The 8,604-nt window shown below is 46.9% G+C and overlaps 1 long non-coding RNA gene across 2 annotated transcripts in view; it reads right to left on the bottom strand.

Annotated features, from left to right (window-relative positions):
- Positions 1-7,476: 7,476 nt before the first annotated feature.
- The window catches only part of LOC106728298, a 1,748-nt gene continuing 620 nt past the window's right edge, over positions 7,477-8,604 (bottom strand). The window contains exons 1-2 of one of the 2 annotated variants that reach the window (XR_001364580.1): positions 8,539-8,600; positions 7,477-8,387 (exon numbers count right to left, since the gene is read on the bottom strand). This is a non-coding gene — a long non-coding RNA (uncharacterized LOC106728298). Of the gene's footprint in view, positions 8,388-8,538; positions 8,601-8,604 lie in introns of those variants that run through there. The other variant, XR_001364579.1, reaches the window with a different exon arrangement.

Raw genomic sequence — 8,604 nt, 5'->3', positions numbered from 1 at the left:
TTCTCTCTCATTGATGTTTCTAACTCTCTATCCCTCTCCCTTCCTCTCTGTAAAAAATCAATAAAATATATTTAAAAAAATAAAAATTTTGGCTCTCAAAAGAAATTTCAATCATTGTACTGTTGATATTTGGCTCTGTTGACTAATGAGTTTGCCGACCACTGGTCTAAGAGGCTGGAGCTTCACATGGAGAAGAGTAGAGAGTCCAGGTGCCATGTCCATGTCATACAACTCCCAACAATAAGTGCAGACCCCAGACCACAATGTCCAGACAATGGGCACAGCCTGCTAGACCGAGCTACCAAGTGAAACACTCAGAAGGGCATTTTGCACATCAATCAACTATTTCCCAGCGGCTGCTGTCATAGGGGTTCCAACTAAATCTCATATTGGAACTAAATCCTCCAAACAACTGTCAATTTGGCCTTTGGGCTGAGCTTGGCTGATGGGGGGCAGGCTCAGACCCTGGCCAGTGCTGGAGCTCCCTAGTAGTAATCAAGTCTCAAAACAGGATGAGCTCAAGCCCAGGCCCCAAGAGCAGGAGGCCTGTCCCTTCCAGTTCCCGCCTCCAGGTCCTAGTTCTTGACTGAGAAATATGCCCCAGGGCTGCCCTGGTGCTGTGATAATGGTCATTTATTGGAAACAGAAATAGGACAGAGTTGGAAGGTATATCTATCAAGGGGCAGCTTGTCAAAAACCTAGGTGCCATCTTAGCATATTAAGGGAGCAACAGGGAGAAGGGTCCATTGAGTGGTCAGAGGGAGAAGGGTACCCATCTTTGAGTCCCACAGACCTGGCTTTGAATCTCAGCTACTGACCCTGACCTTGGCCACGTCATTTAATCTTTTCAAGCTTTAGTTCCCCCCGGTAACATGAGGCTACCTACTTCAGAATTGTGTGTTGTTGTTTTTTTACTTGTTATTGAAATACAACACAGACAAGTGCACAAATCATATGACAGAGCTTGAGTTTTTCCCAACTGAACACAAACAGGGTTATTTTGGGAAGTGAATATGATGCATACAAGCTCATGGGACAGCAGCACAAAGGTCTTTGTGTTAAGGTTGAGGAAAAGTGTCATCCACTGGCTTCCCACCACTCTCTACTCTGAATTTCCCTGCTGGGTGGGTGCTCACTCACCCACAATGCAGCTGGGAGAAAATATTTGAAAGCCTTTTTGGAGCAAGGAGAAAGGCCAGCTCTGCAGAGGGCTGAGGTAGGGAGGAGCCCTCAGAACAGAGAGTGGAGTCGACCCAGCAGGCCAGAGGAAATTAGGACAGGTTATGTATCACTGCAACTGTTTTGGGAGCTCCAGACCAGACAATGAGAATCCTGCTAGAGTTGGACTTGAGCCCTGTGCCATCTCTATTCACCGGCCACCTATGCAGACCCTAATGTGCTTTGGGACTCCAGCCATAACTTCTCAGAGGTGGGCTCCTCTCCAGTCCTTCTCCTGGTCCTTCCTCCCGAGCCTCACCCCTGTGGGTCCTTTCCACCTACTCATCCCTCTGGCTCTGAAAAGTCATCTTACCTCACCTGTATATCCAATGAGCTCTGTCTCCTGAACTGTCTGCTGCTCCCAGAGGTTATCATTGCCCAGTTACACACTGGAGACGCTAGAATCACCTTTGCCTCCTTCCTCTCTCCCCACCTTCCAGAATCCCACTCAGACTTCCCGGTCTCTTCTGTTTTCCTTCTAAGCCATTTCTAGCTTCCTCCTTCCCAACCCTCTCAGGGATTCCCTCTGGGACCATTCATCAGAGATCAGAGGTCTTGCCTCTTATCTTCTATCTAATGCCTTCTCATTCTGTCAGGATGCTCTTCCTTAAAAGTATTCATCATGTCATTCTTCTTACTCACTGTCACTGGATCATCATTATTAGAAGGTGAAACTCCTCAGCACAGCATTTGGGGTATCCCACAAACAGAGCCCAGCCCAGTTTCCCATCCGTCCTTAACTTGACTCTCCTTCCTAACTGGAGTGCTGCCCACCATCCTTGGAACACCTACCATCAAGTCACTGCTCGACTCCAGTATTTAGAACTTAATAGGTGTAGGCCTTGTTAGACTTGCTTGACTTCTCTAAGCTTTAAATGAGATGAGTATGTAAAATACTTAGCACAGCCTGGGCAGGGTGCTCAATACAAGTTAGCTACTTTCACTATTATCTCACCCATCTCTTCCACAAAATCTTTTCCAAACCATGACTACATCACAGGAATTACATTATGTGGTCACATTATGTGAACCATCACGTTATACAAACCATTGTTTTGCTACACCAACATATGGCTTGTTTAGTATCTTCCATCTCATGTTATTAAATGCCAATATTAAGGTCAGGAAGTGTGTCTTGTTCATTTTTGCATTTTGACTGTGCCTTGGTGATCATGATGCCTGGTGCGTAGTGAGTGCTGAACAAATGAAGCGAGTCCAATAGACCTAGTGCACAGGGAATCAGCCACGTAGTTTGCAGGTTGGGCCCTGCATCAAGTACCCAGCTGGGGGTGGGAGTGAATGGGGGTTTTCTTTACAGAGCTGGAAGTGGGGTTGCATCCAGCATGGGAAGAAAGGGTGCTAAATTAGTTTCCTAGGACTGCCATAAAAAAGTAGCACTCATTTGGAGACTTAAAACCACAAAAATTTATTATCCCACAGTTCTGGAGGTCAAAATCGAGGTGTTAGCAGACTCCCTATGCCTATGAAGTCTTTTTTTTTTTAATCCTCACCTGAGGATATTTTTCCATTGATTTTCAGAGAGAGAGAGTGGAAAAGAAAGGGAAAGAGAGAGAGAAATATCAATGTCAGAGAGACACATCGATTGGTTGCCTTGCATGTGCCCTGACCAGGCACAGGCCTTGGGGGGTGGGGGGGTGTGGGCAGCCTGCAACCAAGGTAAATGCTCTTGCCTAGAATCGAATCCAGGACCCTTCAGTCCACAGGCTGATGCTCTGTCCACTGAGCCAAATCAGCTAGGGCATTTTAGGAGAAATCTTTCTTTTCTTCTTCTAGCTCCTGGGGTTGGCCATCAATCCTTGGCTTACAGCTGCAACACCACAATCTCTGCCTCTGTTGTCACATGACATTCTCCCTCTGTGTCTGTGTCCAAATTTTCCTCTTATAGGATACCAGTCATATTTGATTAGGGCCCACTCTTATTCAGTATGATTTCACCTTAACTGGTTTATATCTGCAAAGAACCTATTTGAAATAAGGTCACTTTTCACAGGTGCTAGGGGTTAGGACTTCAATATATCTTTTTGGTGAACACAATTCAACCTCCAAGTGCCTTTTTCCCTAGAGTTGACATTCGATATTATTTTATATTAGTTTCAGGTGTGCAGCATAGTGATCAGCCAGTTACGTAGTTTCCAAGCAATCCCCTGATAATTCTAGTACCCACCTGGTACTACACATAATTATTACAGTACTATTGGCTATATTCCTTATGCTGTACTTTACATCCCTGTGACTATTTTGCAACTACTAATTTGTACTTCTTAATCCCTTCACCATTTATTTATTTTTTAAATATATTTTTATTGATTTCAGAGAGAAAGGGAAAGGGAGAGAGAGATAGAAACATCAGTGATGAGAGACAATCATTGATCAACTACCTCCTGCACGCGCCCCTCTGGGGACCAAGCCCGCAGCCCAGCCCTGTGCCCTGATTGGGAATCGAGCCAGGACCTCCTGGTTCATAAGTCAATGCTCAACCACTCAGCCACACCAGCCAGGTTCCCTTCACTTTTAAAAAAAATTCTAATTTATTAATTTTTGAGAGATAGGAAGGGTGGAAGAGAGAGAAATATGATTATTGACTTATTGTTCCACTGATTTATGCCTTTGTTGTTTGATTCCTGTATGTGCCCTGACCACCAGGGATTGAACCTGAAACCTTGATGTATCTGGACAATGCTCTAACCCAGTGGTCGGCAAACCGCGGCTCTCAAGCCACATGCGGCTCTTTGGCCCCTTGAGTGTGGCTCTTCCACAAAATACCAAGTGCGGTATTTTAAATATGAGGGATAACGGAAACCCACCCCCTGGGGCCTGGGCTGACGGTTGAGCTGACAACACTCCTGCCTCTGGCAAGGCGTGTTTCCAGGACGTGGCTCTGCCAATGCCACTGGATTCAGCTGACAATAATTAAAGAAATGCCCATGTGCTTCCCAGGCGCTCTCTACAATAGATTAATTGACCATATTGGCATGGTTTTATTTCTGGGCTCTGTATTTTGTTCCATTGATTTATGTGTCTGTTTTTATGCTAGTACCATGCTATTTTCATTACTTTTTTATAGCCTTCTAGCATAGTATGATATCAGTTTCTCCTTGTAGGTCTCTGGCACACACTTTTCCCACCCTGCCTGGTACTGTCCCTCTCCTGGAGCCCAGGGTGAGGGCCTGCAAATGAGAGTTTGTGTGCAGGCTCTTTAAGGAAACACCTGCGTTTCCAACAAGGCTTCTCTCACTTGGATGGATGAAATTCCCACTGATTTTTGCAGCCAGATATTATGTGGGCTTCTCTTCTTGCATTGGTGTTCCGGGCTCGGGAGCCTCATGTGGGATGGGACTGATCAGGGAGAACCTCGGAAGCTGAGATATTCCTCTGGATTCTTTTTTTAAAAATATATATATTTTATTGATTTTTTTACAGAGAAGAAGGGAGAGAAATAGTTAGAAACATCGATCAGCTGTCTCCTGCACACCCCCTACTGGGGATCGAGCCCGCAACCAAGGTACATGCCCTTGACCAGAATCGAACCTAGGACCTTTCAGTCCACAGGCCGATGCTCTATCCATTGAGCCAAACTGGTTAGGGCTCCTCTGGATTCTTAATTGCCACATGTGGGTGTGGGGACAGCCTATTTTGCCTCTCCACCCTTTCTACCAGTCTCAATGTGGCTTTTTCTTTATATCCTTAGTTATAGGACTTCGGCTAGTCTTCAGATGGTTATCCAGGTTGGTTGTTCTATAATTTAGTTGTAATTTTGGCTTGGTCATGGAAGGAGGTAGTACAGTGTAGTACAGCGTCCTACTCTGCCATCTTGACCTGAACCCTGCTAGCCCCAATTGAGTTACCTTTGATAATCAGTCTGGCCTCACTCTCCCCAATGCAGAAATAGATTGAAATAATTCATTCATTCATTTGTAACATACTTATTAAGAATTCACTGTGTGCCAAGACCTGAACTAAGTACCAAATAACTTAGTTCAATATATAGATAACTGTGATGTCAACCCTGTTCTAAAAGAGTTTATGGTCAGGCTCAGTGGTTTTCCAACTTTCTGTTCCCTGATTCATGAAGTTCCTAGCATTGTGACAGTCCTGAAAGAATAATAAACAAGAGTCTTCAGTTATGTCTGAATTCCATAGTACAAAGTGTAATACACCCCATTGGAGAATTGCTTATCCAGTTGGCTAGATCATAATATCTACCATTAATTGAATTTCTATGCTATGCCAAGCATTTTACAAACATTATCTTATTCAATCTTTACTGGAAGTTAGGTACTATGTCCTCTTTACAGATGAAGAAACCATGAGTCACCAGTGAGCGTGTGGCATCTGTAATACCGGATGATTCTTCAGTGCTATAATTCTGTGTAAGGCTTTTAGGCACTCTGGCTCTGTGACTGTGGGCCAATAACTGAACCCTTGATCTTTGGTCTCCTTCCTGTATGCAAAAGGAGCTTGGCATGAAGCTTGTACGACAGAGTATATGAGATACCAGCTCAGTTCCTGTAAAGCACTTTTATGTCTTTCATTTCACTGCTCTCATCCAAGTGCAGATGTTCCATACATAGCTGCAGATATCCTGGAAAGTTAAGACTTGACTTGGAGATTGGGGAATTGCCAGATAGAGGAGGGGCAGTCACTGTGTCAGGAGGAGGGAAGGGGACTAAGCATTAGGAGCAGGGGGGTCAGAGAGAACAGTCAAAACTCACAGATCTGGAGGAGGAAGTCCTAGTCTCTAGAATCCTGAGAGGCAGCAGTTTTCAGAAGACCTGGGAAGAAGATCCTTGGTGGTGGTCCATTGTGGGGAAATAGTGGGAAAGAAAAGGGAGAATGGGGAGGGCCCTGCAGTAGAAAATGGGCCCAACTGAAATGACACAGATCAAAAGTAGCACCCTGTTGACAGTAAGATATACCTGTCCCAGAGGGAAGACAAACACTAAGCTCTCCCAAATGAAAGGTCCAAATAAACAAGCCCAGCATGAGGGTCAAAGCCAATACCCCAAGGTACAAGACAGTGTTTACAAATGGAAATCTCCAGCATTTATAGTACTGACATTTGTTTTGTGCTTTATAGCTTGTAAAGTGATTTCATGCTTTCACAAGGTACACTTGACCTCTGAGGGGTGAGTGGTCAATAGGGTCTGAAACCTGATAGTGTCCCTTGCCAGCGATGGGACCTAGCCCAAGTCGTGGAACCCATGTTCTTCATTTATAAAGTGAATAAACAATCCCACCCATCCTATGGTGTTGTGAGGATTAAGCCACAGTGCTTTGCAAATATGCTAAGTGGTTCTATGGCTCACACATATTAGAACCAGTAGTGGCTACAGGCCTGAGAAGCCTTTCAACTAGCTGATCACTCTTCCACCCCCCACGGGCCTTGACCTTGGCAGATTTCAAAGCATGTAGCACAGGGTGATGGCCCTCCTCCCTGCATCCTCAGAGCACTTAAGGATGCTGAATGCCTCTGGTTCTTTTGCTGGGAAGGGCAGCCAGAAGAGTAATCAGTCATCTTTCAATTTACCACCACTGTCCCCTATCCTCCGGGACAGTCAGGATGGAGGAGCCTGAATATGGTGATTTTAGAACCAGATGGCTTTTGACAGGCCAGCGAGCAGTGACATATTGCTCTGAATAACTTGGATATTAGGGAATTGGAACTTTGGGAAACTTTCAAGTATGATGGAGGGAACTGGAAGTACATGAATGTTGGACCAGTCTCAGAGTCTCTTTCTTTCTTCCTTCCTTTCTTTCTTTTTAATATATTTTATTGATTTTTTTACAGAGAGGAAGGGAGAGGGATAGAGAATTAGAAACATTGATGAGAGAGAAACATCTATCAGCTGCCTCTTGCACACCCCCTACTGGGGATGTGCCCACAACCAAGATACATGCCATGACTGGAATCAAACCTGGGACCCTTCAGTCTGCAGGCCAGGCCGATGCTCTATCCACTGAGCCAAACCGGTTAGGGCAGTCCCAGAGTTTCTGAAGGCAGAAGCTGAAGCTTCTGGTAAAAGGGGAGGGATTAGGATGTTGTTGCATCTCCCTTCTGCCACTAGTGACTACTTCCTTCAATACCTTTAACTTTTTGAGGTGCTTTCCCACGATTGAGCATATCCACCTTGACTGCAGCTTTGGGAGATGCCTACGGTGTTAGCAGTTTCAAAAATCAGAAATGGGGAAGGGGAGTTCTATTAAAACACCCCCCCCCCCCCCAAAAAAAAGGTTGAGTGATTTGTCTGTTACTTTATTGGCTGACTTGGAGCTAGAATTCAAGAGATGAGGCTTATCCTTTTAACCACGCGGTGGGTGGGAGTCAAGGAACACGACCCTCCATTTCATCACACTCAGCCAATGGGCTCAGTTTACCAGGTTATGGAGTCCTCACCTGGTAAAGTATAAAAATGGAATGAGATCGGCAAGGGATCAACTTTGGTGGGAAGCGGGGAGCATGGGAGCTGGGCAGGTCCTGGAAAAGGACAAGGGCGGGAGTCCCATCCTCAGCTGACTTCAATACTCCCTACAGAGCTTTACAGTTACTAAAGGGCTTTCACACCCACCATTTTCCTGGCTCCTGACGGGGGTGGAACTGCAGGTGTATGTATCTCACTTTATGGGGTGGAGGGAGCCCCAGGAGTTAAGAGGCTGGGCCACAGGCTTATTAGAGTCAGGGACAGGGCTGCCTTTGGGATTCCAGGTCCACACTGTGCTTTTCCTCCCACCTTCCTTCTACCCACCCCAGGTGGCAAGGGGTGCGGAGCCCCGCGTGCTCAGAGCCCAGCGCGTGCCTGCGCGCAGAGGCCTGTGCCTGTGCTTGGTGTGCACGGGTGCACCGGAAAGTCTTTCCTTCTGCGTGCTGCCCCGCGGAGCCTTGCTGCCTGACGGCCCCTGAGAAACCAGAGGCTGTGAGCTGAGCCAACTTGTGCACCTGGGGGACAGGGCTGCTCTGCGACCCGGGGGCATGGTGGCCCGTCGGACCCATCTCGCCTCGCTCCGCCCCTTTCAGACTGGGTTTCTTCTGTCTCTTGGAGTCTCTTCGCTTCCCGATCTTCACGGGTTTCCAATTTCCTCTCCCAGTTCCTCGGACCCGGTCCCCAGGGCCGTCAGCTCCGCGTCCTTTTCTAGCCGCTATGACCTGTCCGCTGGAGTCGGAGAAAGGGGATGACGTTCAAGGGTGGCCCAGGAGGAGGCGGCCTGCGGGACGGTGGGGACTCCCGAACCGAGCACAGAGGTTTTGTGAGCAGGCGGCGATAGCTAAGCCAGCTTCACCCTCTCCACCCAAACCCAACACACCTTCCCACCCTCAGGGCCGCTCCCCCGCCAGGACCAGGGGTGTAACCCCCTCTGCAGGGCTAGGCC

The sequence above is a fragment of the Myotis brandtii genome, unplaced genomic scaffold (genome assembly GCF_000412655.1).
Source record: "Myotis brandtii unplaced genomic scaffold, ASM41265v1 scaffold583, whole genome shotgun sequence".
Lineage (NCBI taxonomy): Eukaryota > Metazoa > Chordata > Mammalia > Chiroptera > Vespertilionidae > Myotis > Myotis brandtii.
The sequence above is the reverse complement of the archived record's forward strand: the minus strand, read 5'-3'. Positions and strand labels throughout refer to the sequence as shown.